The sequence below is a fragment of the Medicago sativa genome, chromosome 1 (genome assembly GCF_051527215.1).
Source record: "Medicago sativa cultivar Bolivia chromosome 1, Bolivia_mono, whole genome shotgun sequence".
In the NCBI taxonomy this organism is placed as follows: Eukaryota; Viridiplantae; Streptophyta; class Magnoliopsida; order Fabales; family Fabaceae; genus Medicago; species Medicago sativa.
Genome location: NC_140749.1, coordinates 59,164,720 through 59,176,350, shown reverse-complemented (window position 1 = coordinate 59,176,350; position 11,631 = coordinate 59,164,720). Strand labels below are relative to the sequence as shown.

The 11,631-nt window shown below is 37.4% G+C and overlaps 1 pseudogene across 1 annotated transcript; it reads right to left on the bottom strand.

The window, feature by feature from the left end:
- Positions 1-9,142: 9,142 nt before the first annotated feature.
- LOC146955863 (purine-uracil permease NCS1 pseudogene) lies at positions 9,143-10,949 on the bottom strand (annotated as a pseudogene). The gene has a single exon (XR_015018091.1). The product of XR_015018091.1 is annotated as a purine-uracil permease NCS1 pseudogene (transcript).
- Positions 10,950-11,631: the final 682 nt, after the last annotated feature.

Sequence of the window (11,631 nt, the reverse complement as noted above, 5' to 3'; positions counted from 1 at the left end):
AGGGTCACACTTTTGCAACACACAACTTGCCAAGGCCCTAGATCATTATGGAGTCAAGCACAAAGTAGCATCACCGTATCATCCGCAAACGAATGGACAAGCCGAAGTTTCTAACCGGGAGGTCAAACGCATACTTGAGAAGACGGTCTCTACATCTCGGAAGGATTGGTCGGCTAAACTTGATGAAGCTTTGTGGGCATATAGGACTGCATACAAGTCTCCTATAGGCCTCACTCCTTTCCAAATGGTTTATGGCAAATCTTGTCACTTACCGGTCGAGCTCGAACATAAAGCCTTTTGGGCATTGAAGTTCCTAAACTTCGATCAAGAGAAAGCCGGTGAAAGAAGAAAAGTTCAAATGCATGAGCTTGAAGAATTGAGAAATCAAGCTTATGAATCTTCAAAGCTCTACAAAGAAAGGACCAAGAAGTATCATGACAAGAAGATCACTCTGAGACAATTCATGCCGGGACAAATGGTATTACTTTTCAATTCAAGACTGAGATTGTTTCCTGGCAAATTGAAGTCTAAGTGGTCCGGACCTTTCATGGTTAAAGAGGTCAAACCGTACGGAGCTGTGGAACTTGAGGACCCAGTCACCAAAGCCAACTGGACTGTTAATGGGCAAAGGCTTAAGCCCTACTTCGGTGGTGAAATTGATCGGTGTTTGACGACAATTTCACTAATCGAGCCATGATTTCTTCAAAATGCGTCAAGCTAAGGACGTAAAACAAGCTCTTGCTGGGAGTCACACCCAGTTTTGTAAGTATTTTCATGTTTTAATGCATTTAGGAATAATTTCATGAGCAAAGCAAAGTAAGAAACATATCTGGAGAAATCTCGCTCAAGCGAAGTTAATCTCGCTTAAGCGAGATTGTTGCATTTTCGAATTGTTGGTTCTGGAGAAATCTCGCTTAAGCGAGATTATCTCGCGCAAGCGAGATGAGTTTTTTATTCAAAAATGGTAACAGTTTCCAAGGGGATTAACTCCCCTTAACCACTCCCCCATCCACTCATTTCCACTCATTTACGTTTTCCAACTTTCCTTTTCTCCATTCTCTCTAAACTTTTCTTTTCTTCACAAACTTTAACCCTAAAATCAAAACCAATTCAACCATAGTCAAGCACTTGCATATTTCTTCATTCATCATCATTTGCTTGCTTCATTCATCATCATTTCAACAGGTTTGATTTATATTTTTGTGCCATGCTTTTCAATTTCAAAATTCATGCTTTATGCAAATTTAGAATGGCTAGGGTTAGATGTAGGTGTTTGTGACTAGAGACTGTTTCCTTAGGTTCATAACAATGAAAATGAATCAAAATCATCACTGTTTTTATTCAACATTCAATTGTGTAAATTTTGACCCATTTTGGAATCTTTGGAAAATAAGGGTTTTGATTTAATGTTGAACACAAGTCTTGATTTTGGTTTCTTTTCATGAGTTGGTTTTATGAGTAGAGGATTGAGGTTGAATTTTGGTTGAAAATATTATGGGTTTGGTTGAAAATTCTGGAATTGGGGTTGATTTTCGCAGGTTCTGGAGAATCTCGCTTAAGCGAAGTTCTTAACTAATTTTCTCGCTTAAGCGAGACTTCATATTTTTGCCCAGATTTTTCTTCAATATCTCGCTTCTGACCTCGCTTAAGCGAGTTGCAAGCGAGATAGCCCAGTGCCTTCTTGTTCTTTCTGACTTTTGTGTTAATCTAATCTGTGTACTTCCATTTGATACCATACTGTGCTGATCAATTGTTGTTATACTGTATATGGTTTTTCTGGTTGTTTTGCAGATGGCCCCTAAAAATCAACCAACCAAGAAACGTAAAACCACTGCTTCCTCATCCGGTGTTGTAAACCGTCCTGCACCCTTACCTAGAAACCCGGACCGTACCATTTACACATCCAACAAAACCTATGCCAGGTTTCTCGAGCTGAAAAAAGAGAAAACCTGGCATGATAAAATTTTCCGGATTAACCCTGAGGGAGAGTATGCTGACATAGCAGCCGTTTTCACTGAGAGAAAATGGGAGAAACTCCTTAACCCATACCCCAAAATCAACCTGGACCTTCTGTGTGAGTTTTATGCAAATGCCTTACCAGATTGTGATGCTAAGGAAATGCAAGCTGCATTTTCCTATACCACCATGGTGAGAGGAAAAACCATCCGCTTCGATAGGGATGCTATTAATGATTACCTAGGCAAACCTTACACTTTACCCGAGTCCGATGACCCTGACACACCTGCCCTGTGTCCTTATGGGGAAAGAGAAGAGGCTGCTGATTGGAATCTTGGTAAGATAGAGAGGGAAATTTTGCTCCCAGGAAGGACTTACACTGAGTCCAAAGCGGGTAACCGAAATTTGGCAGCTTTCTCTGATATGAGGCCAAAAGCTGGTATTATTTTTAAGTTCTTGGTTCATAATGTCTGGCCAAAAAGCCATGTCACCACAACTCCAAAGAAAGTGATGCCTCCTCTGATTTGGCATATTTGCAAAGGAAGGGCAGTGGATGTGGCTGCAATTATTTCAAGAGAGCTGAAGCATGTAGCTCTCGGTGGTGTAGCAGGACCAGAGACCAGACTCGCTTTTCCGGGCTTTATTATGGGCTTACTTAGGCACCATCAGGTACCAGTCACCGAGCCTTTTTCAGAAGAGCTGGTATCTCCCATTGATGACAAGTACATTCGGGGTTACATTTCTAGAGCACTATCTAAGGGTGTTGCTTCTTCTTCTCAAGTACCCCAACCCGAGGATGTACCCCAATCTGAGGATGCACCCCAACCTGAGGACTTTCCAGAGCATGAAGATCCTCACCAGACTATGCCACCACCTCAGCAGTCAGCCACTTTTGATTTTTCATCTTTTCAGGCATATATGGCTCAGTATGAGCAGCGAGCAGTTGAGAGAGCTCAGGCACAGCAGCAGCAAGCCTTTCAGTTAGCTCAGGCACAGGAGCTGAGAGAGAATCACATCATGGATCAGCAGGCTGCTATCTTCCGCAGCAACCAGGGCATCTACTCGCATCTTTACGATGCTCACATGGACCCTGGGTGTTTCATGTTCACTCCAGCACAGTACTATGACTCTTGCATGTGGCCTGGGGACAGGCCAAATTACCCAGGAGGGGGCAGTGGAGCAGGACCATCTCACACCCAGGAGAGGACTGCTAGCTTGCATGGTGCTCATGATCCAGATAGGACTGCTAGCTTGCATGGTGCTCATGATCCAGAGAGGACAGCCAGTGTCCATCTGTCTCAGGACGATATGGATGATGATGCGGCACACTGACCACTTTTCTTGATGTTTTTAGTGATGCTTTGTTTACTTTGACTTCTGCTTTGACTTTTTAGTTTATGTTTTTATTTTTATACTGGAACAATTTATTGCTTTTGAATTTATACTTTTTGAGCACGGTTTTGGGTGTTCAATACTTTGGTTTAATTACTTTGGTTTAATTTTAATTTCGTTTTGGGTTAAAATAGCTTAGCTTGTTGTTTGGTTTTTAACTTATTGCTTTGGATGAAATTTTTGATTAATCTTGCTTGTGTTTCGTTAAAAGAAAAATTGCTCATGAACATCAAAGTTTAAAGTGCTCCATGGAGCCAATTATTGAGCAAAAGCAGGTGAGTGATAATGATATGAATTGTGAGAAAGCGCAATGTCAAGGTATTGGTTTCCTGTTATTCTAGGTGTTACTATGAATGTGAAATTTGTACTGTGCACAAAATATAGATCATTTAAGTCTTTTCATAAACATGAATATCTTTGAACCACTTAGTACTTAACCTAAATGTGAGGTAGCTTCAATCTGTTGTATATATGCTGGAGACCGATAATCATCGTCTAACTTGTTTTAGTTATGTTAAATCTGATAATTATTTTGAACTGTTTGAAAGCATGGAAAGGATCAAGGCACTTTTTGAATCGAGAGTAACCTACTTGACCACATAAAGCCTACCTGTGAGAAGAGTGAGTATCTGATACCCCAATCTGAGCTAAATGAATCAAGTCCTCAAACATGAACTGTCAATATTCATAAGCACAATGCTTGTTGAATTTGCCTGAAATTTTTCAAAAATCCAGTTCATGGTTGAATCTTATAGGACTTTGATAATGTTACTTTGTTGAACCCTTAACCTTTTTGTACTTTGTCCCTTGCCTTAGGATAGGGGAACATTCAATTAGAGTTTTGTTGTATTCAAGTTGGGGAGAAAAAGGAGGCATTATATGTTAAGTTCTGGTGAAGTTGTAAAATAACCTGACAACATTGAATCAAAGAAAAAGTTGTACATTGGAAAAAGAAAAGAAAAGAAAAGAAAAAGAAGAAAAAGAAAGAAAAATCAAAAATAGAATAAGTTGTCAAGGTTATTGTTTTGATTGTTAATCATCAAAGGTTGTAATTTTTGGTAGGGAAGATTTTGAATTTCAAGTTGAATTACAAAGAATGTTCCTCTTTGATAGGCTTTCTGATCAACTGCCCCACATATGACATTTCTTTTGTAGCCCGGCCAAGTTATAACCCTTGCAAGACCTTTTGATCCATGCTTTTATGCTTTTTGAGATGATATTTGGATGGACACCTAACGTAAATAGTATGTTAGCATGATTGTTGGATGTGTGTTCATTACCTCATTCATTGTTATCATTATATTGCATTTACTTTCAAAGAAGTGTGTTAGGTGTGGTTCATAGATAGATATGTTTATACTTTGAAGTTTATGATGTGTATTTTGTGCTTAGGACTTGTTTCACATTTATAGTTGTGCTAGGAATAATGGAGAACTTCAGGCTTGCCGGTGCATTCACATTTGAATCACCACTTGAAAATTTTTATTTGATTTGAATTGCTTGGTACTGTGCTAGAAAGCTTGTCCAAAGCCTTGTGAGTTTCCTTTTTATTCTTTTGTTTGAGGACAAACAAAAAGCTAAGTTGGGGAGAGTTTGATAAGTGCTCAAAAGTAATATATTTCATGTGGAAAAAGAGGCATTTTTAGTGACTTGTTATGCAAGTTATCTACGGAAAAGCAATCAATTGTTGTAATTATACCATTTATGCTTTATATGCCTAATTCTACCCAATTTATGCAGGAAATGACAAGCAAGGACCAAAACTCAATTGTGTGAACCAAGCAAATCTCGCTTACGCGAGGTCATCTCGCTTACGCGAGATTCCTCCAGGGAGAAACTAAACATTCGCTTACAACTCGCTTCCAGGTCGCTTGTGCAATCTTAGAAACTCGCTTACGCGAGATCATCTCGCTTACGCGAGATTTCTCCAGGGATCAGATGAGCATCTCGCTTTCCATCTCGCTTCCATGTCGCTCAAGCAGGATTCTAAGGCGGTTTAAGTTTCAAGCAACCTCGCTTACGCGAGGTCTAACTCGCTTACGCGAGATGCAACTTCATCAAGGAGCAGGGCTACGTGGCAAGACTTCATTGGCCATGATTGGATATTTAGGCTTCTCGCTTGAGCGAGATGTATCTCGCTTAAGCGAGATTACACGTTTTTAGCCCATTTAAATACAAGTTTTCCCTCTCTCTAGGACTATTCACTATTCCATTGAAACATTTTATACATTTCTAGAGAGAGGTTAGAGCTATTTCATAGAGAGAAACACAAAGCAAGTGATTAAAGAGTAGATTCAACCCTAGATTCATTGAGACATCAAGGATCTTGGCATGGAATCTTCATCTTTCCTTCATTCCTTGCATTAGTTTACATGTCTATATGTAACTAACCTTCTTTGTAGTATTGAGGTAACAATCAAGCTATTATGTAATCTTTTGATCTTTTAATATATAAGGTTCTAGCTTAATGATTCAATATTGTTGTTATTCTTGCTTTTAATGCTTTCAAAGAGATTCAAGATGATTTGGACACAAACCCTTGAATCTAGACCTAGAATAACAATTTATCTTATGTTATATCATTCTTGACAAGTTTGTAAACCTTTGATAATTACTTTTAATCAAGCTTTTAATGCTTTCGGATACTTAATCAGGCTGGACACGGTCGATTAAGTCATCCGATCGACTTTGTTATCGTTTAAGGAATTTGGACACGAATGTTTAAACGATAACCTAGAAATAACGATGTCGCTTTGGACACGAAGGATATTGTAGAAATGATTGTAATAATATTGGTTATAAAGCTAGAGTCTGTTAATCGATCGAGAGATTGCTGCTGTTATGCTTGCTCGTTATCTTATACCGCAAGCGAAATAGTTCGATCCCCTCTCGTTTTTACTTTAGTGTCAAATATGGATATAGTGTTACAAACAAACAAATTATATCCAAACCCTTAATGTGAACGATTGTGTAAATGCTTATGATTAAACGTAACTCCCTGTGGAAACGATCCTATATATACTCACGTGTACATAGTTATATGACGTGTAGGAAAAATCTTACATCAATCTTTTGTCTTTTCCACCTCGTTTCATGCCTCGCAAGCATTAGCCCTCAATAGCTGCATCATCAGCTGAACAACATCAGCCTTGGGCACACTTTCGTGGGACAACAACATACCCTCAATGGGGAGATGCAGCAAACAAGACACATCATCGAGTGTCACTGTCATCTCCCCAAACGGAAGATGGAAGCTTGATGTCTTTTCGTGCCATCTCTCCACAAAGGCAGAACATAACTCGTGGTCAATCTAGTTGTAGCGGGTATCCTACAGCCACTGAAGATCAGTGGCTCCCAGGCCATCCTTAAAACATTGTGTTGCCATCTGAGCCTTGTTTGGTTTATCATGTATCGCCCCTATCTTCTTTCCGTTGTTTACACATTTTAAATTATCACGCCACTGCAAAAATTAAAAACAAAAAATTAACATCAATTTCACAAAAATCGAAATAATACATGACAAAAATTAACAACAATTTACAATCATTAAACAACATAGAAATTCAATTTGCATTAAATAAAAGGTGTAGTGTATTACCACTCCATCAGCCGCCAATCAGGTCACGTGAACAAGGTACTTGGTCAGCACAATCAAGTTGTGTGGGCCACCAGGATAGTCATCAAGCTCCTCTGGTTCTGGCAGCAGACGCTCATGCTGCTCATCATCACCCTCCACCTGCTCCTCCATCTCCATCTGGGGCTCGTACTGTGGCTCAATATAGTTCCCCTGAGATGTTCCCTCGCCATCAGCATCAGCACGACATGCCCTTCCCCTGCCCCTGCCACATCTAGGAAGTCCCCCCCCCCCCCCGCTTGAAACCTCTCCACACGCTCTCTCCTAACATAAGCATGCATTGTTATTCTGTGCGCTTAACATGATCCATACATGTGTTTAACGGTGATTTGGTAAACAATACCGACTGGTTTTGATTATTACGAGTAGGACCAATCCAGAGATCCTAGGACATGTTGTGCATTTTGTTTTCTTGTGTTCATTGAGTTCATAGGTTGCTTAACGAACAGGACGAGACCTTGTGGCGTCTTTCGACAAAAAAAGTTTTTAAAAGCAGAGTAAATGCATTAAGTTTAAATTTCAGAAACTTAAAGGAAAGATAAAATACAATGCATTAAAAATAAAGTTGGTCCGACAAATCCTTTACATACATTCTTTATGACTCTTTTCTCTCGCGTCGGTACTTCGAGTGTTTTAGAATTCTGTATAGGTGATTTGCGACCCGTTTTTCCTATGGAAAACTCTTATTTATACAAAGATAATAACTTGGAAAGAAACTAATCTTACGATCAGCACTCCTTCCAGCACTCCTTCCATGTAGACAACCGCTTGTCTCCCACGTTCTCCTTCGAGGAAACTGCTTCTCTTATGAATTTCTATTATTCCCGCTTGAAAGGAAGTTGCTTGAGTTCGACAGGTTTGCTTCTTAATTCGTATCTTGTCGAACTTAAGGGCTTCAAGACTTTTCAATGCTAAGTCCAACATCTCGTCGAATCTCCTTTGATTGAAGAAAAGACTTCGATTCCTCCAAGAGTAAAAGTCAACCAATGTTGACCACATTAAATGAGGCTGGTGAAAATACCAGCTAAAAACATGTAACATGTATAATCAGGTAGCACATAATCAACAGAATTCCACGAAACTGTAAATAAAATTCCTACTGGTTCACTTCGGATTGTAAAATCTGAACTTCAACAATATAGTTCGGATTTTATAATCCGAACATATTCAGTTTACAGAAGAAAAAAAAAAAATCAAACTCACACTTGCATGCAGAGGGAATGAGACCTAACCTTTAATTTGATGTTTGATAAAGCTTCAAATGTGATGATTTTGAGCAAAAAAAACTTCAAGATTCGACCAATTTGTGAATTTCGGATTTTTGGATAAGGCAAAGAAAAAGTGAAATGTAAAAGTAAAACTGTAGAAATGGGGGAAGTTGTTGATCTTCATTTTATATATAGAGCATTTTCGGATTTTAGAATCTTAACTGGTTTTTGGATTCTAAAATTCAAATAGCATTTTGGAAGAAAAAAAATAGGGCACTTGAGAACCTCGTAGGGTGGGAAAAGTAATTGCCATTTTTTTAGAGGACTACCTTACACAAATTTGTTATAGACCGAGTTATCTAGCCAAGTCAACTGGTTTTATCTGTTTTAGACATGCGGTTCAACTATTGACCTCGTGTTTCAACCAATGAACCCTTAAACCAATTATCTTACTGGTTAAATGTTCGGTCAAGTTTTTAAAACATTGGTGGGTTATGATTTAATAATAGGGTTACAGTGTTTTAGCCCCTATAATATAAGTTATTTTCGGTTTACCCCCTGTAAATATTTATTTATATATTTTTATATTTCATCTTTGTAATTTGAAGATCATTTGGTTTTAGACCTTATGTGATCAATTGTCATACTTGGTATACTATAGCATTTCCCTAATTAATATTATAAATAAAACAAATATCGTTAAAATGTAGGTTCATCTAGTCCATACCTATAGCTGCAACTTAAATCTTGCAAACACATGGATTCAAATTTTATCGTCTCATATATGGCTGGTGGATTAAGTACTTTTGTAGCTTTATATCCTCCATATACATGAAAAAATTTCGAGACCTAGCTCACTTACATTTAAAATTATAGAAAGATTTATAATGAAAGATAACTTATAACTCAAATATCATAAAATTATGGAAAATCCTTCATCCAAAGAAAAATGTCTTGCAAAGTTTGTGTATTGAGCATATGCATGCCAATCTACAATGTTCATTTAAACACATGAATTGAGAGGATCCATGAACTACTTTACATTTACTTTGCATCTGGCAAAAGGGGGTCTATTACAGCAGATTCACCTAGTTTACTTCTCAAATTTAATAAAATCCAATACAAGAACCCTGCTGAAAAGAAACTAATAAACCAAGCATTGTTGTATACCACAACAAAAGCATTAGGAATTGAACTTAAAATTCCAACTTTCTGCAAGAAACCAGGAACAACAGGTAAAATTCCAACAATTAAAGCCACAATTGCTGCTACATTAAACCCCCTTGAATAATAGTATGCACCTAAAGGACTCCTTGTGTATAAATCACTTACCCTCAACTTCATTTTTTGTACAAGATAATAATCCACCAGAACAATCCCTCCAATTGGACCCATCAATGCAGAATAACCAACTAACCAAGTATAAACAAAACTCTCACTAGACTTCAAAAGCCTCCAAGGTTGAAACACAATTCCAAGTATTGCAGTTAAAATAGCACCTTTTCTAAAAGTGAACCATGAAGGGTTAAGATTAACAAGAGCATTTGCAGGTGCAACAACATTAGCAGCAATATTAGTTGTTAAAGTTGCAAGACTTATACCAACAATTGCAAGTACACTAGTTGTAAATCCACCAATTCTACCAAGAAGTTGAATTGGATTTGAAATAACTTCACCAAAAATCACTTTTGTAGATGAAGTAACTACTAAACCAACAAATGTAAATAGCCCCATAAAAATAGGTAACCCAATTTGACCAATAACTTGATCTTTTTGACTCTTTGCATATCTAGTAAAATCAGGAATATTAAGAGCCACAGTAATCCAAAAACTTATATTAGCAGTAAGTGAAGGGAAAAAAACAGATAAAAACTCTGAATTTGTGAGCCTAGAAGATAAAGAAAAAATGTGATTAAAACCACCAGCTTTAACATAAGACCAAATAAGAAGACATGAAGTGAGAAAAATGAGTATTGGAGCTGAATATTTTTCAAGTTGTCTAATTCCATCAACACCCCTCCAAACTATAGCCAATTGGGCCACCCAAAATACCATAAAACATGAAAATTCAAGTGGCGAAGTACCAAGCCACGGTAGAAAATTTGACAAAAAAGTAATTTCTTTTACTGAATTTGGTAGTAAAATGAAAATTGCTTCACCACCAATCCATGATTCAATTCCATACCAACCACAACCAACTAAAGCTCTTAGAAGAGTTGGAATGTGAGCACCATGGATACCAAAAGAAGATCTAGCAAGAACTGGGAATGATATGCCATATTTTGTACCTGCATGGCCAGTAAGAATAAGAGGGAACAAAAGGATGATGTTGGCTAGAACAACTGTGGAGATTCCTTGCCACCATGACATGCCAAGATCAACTAAGGAACCAGCTAGGTAGTAAGATGGGACACCAACAACTAGTCCTATCCAAAGAGAAGCTATTTCAAGACCTGAGAATGTTCTTTGAGAAGGTGTAGTTGGTTTGAGATCTTCATTTGTGAGTGATGGATGAGGTTCAAATTCATAGTTTTTGAATGGTTGCATGTGGATAGAATTTGAAGAAGAGTTTGAACATTTCATTGAAGAGTGTTTTGAATTACCATGCAAGGGGTTTGTTGGTTTTGATGGAAAGGGAAGATGAGTGGAAGGGTAAAAGGGTCTTAGAAAAGGAGTGGTGGAGTGATGATGAGGGACATGGAGGGTTAAGGATTTGAGTAGCATGTTGCTCATTGTAGATTGTAAAGTTTCAGGTGGTTGTAGAATCTAATGGTTGCTGATAGATAAATGAGTGATCAGTATTGTACAACGTCATTCTCTCTCTTCTCTTTTTAATAAGGTGAATTCTACGGTACAGTCACCCAAATGACTTTTCCAATAAAGTCAAACATTTTAAATCAGTTTGTGGAAAACCGGCTTTAAAAGTCTAAATAAAAATGGAATTTATTAAAGGACCAACAGGGAAATGTATTTTACAACCCTTTATATTATGTCCAAATTATCAAGATATTACACTAGTTAAAGCACAAATTAGATGGTGTGATACAACGGCTGAATATTTTTTAGACAAATATTTATATGAAAGCCATGAAAATATAGATCATTTTTTATATAATGAATATAAAGGATTAGCTCAAGATTTAAGAAATAAACTTAAAGAAATAGCTAGATGAGTGAAGAAAATAATACACTCACAACCAGAGTCAAAGCTTTGCTTGACGAAACCAAGAAATTAAATGAGAGATTTGAAAGACAAATTTCTTTTCTTGAAACCTTACCTCAAATCTATAAACAAAATAATTTGTTTACAAAAGATTATGAGCAAGGATTAGAAAGACCCCATGAAACTTGGGAAAATATGGAAAAAGATTTTCCGTGTTACAATAAAAATGAGAATAATAAATATCCTCATATATATCATTCTTTTAACCCTCAGTTAAA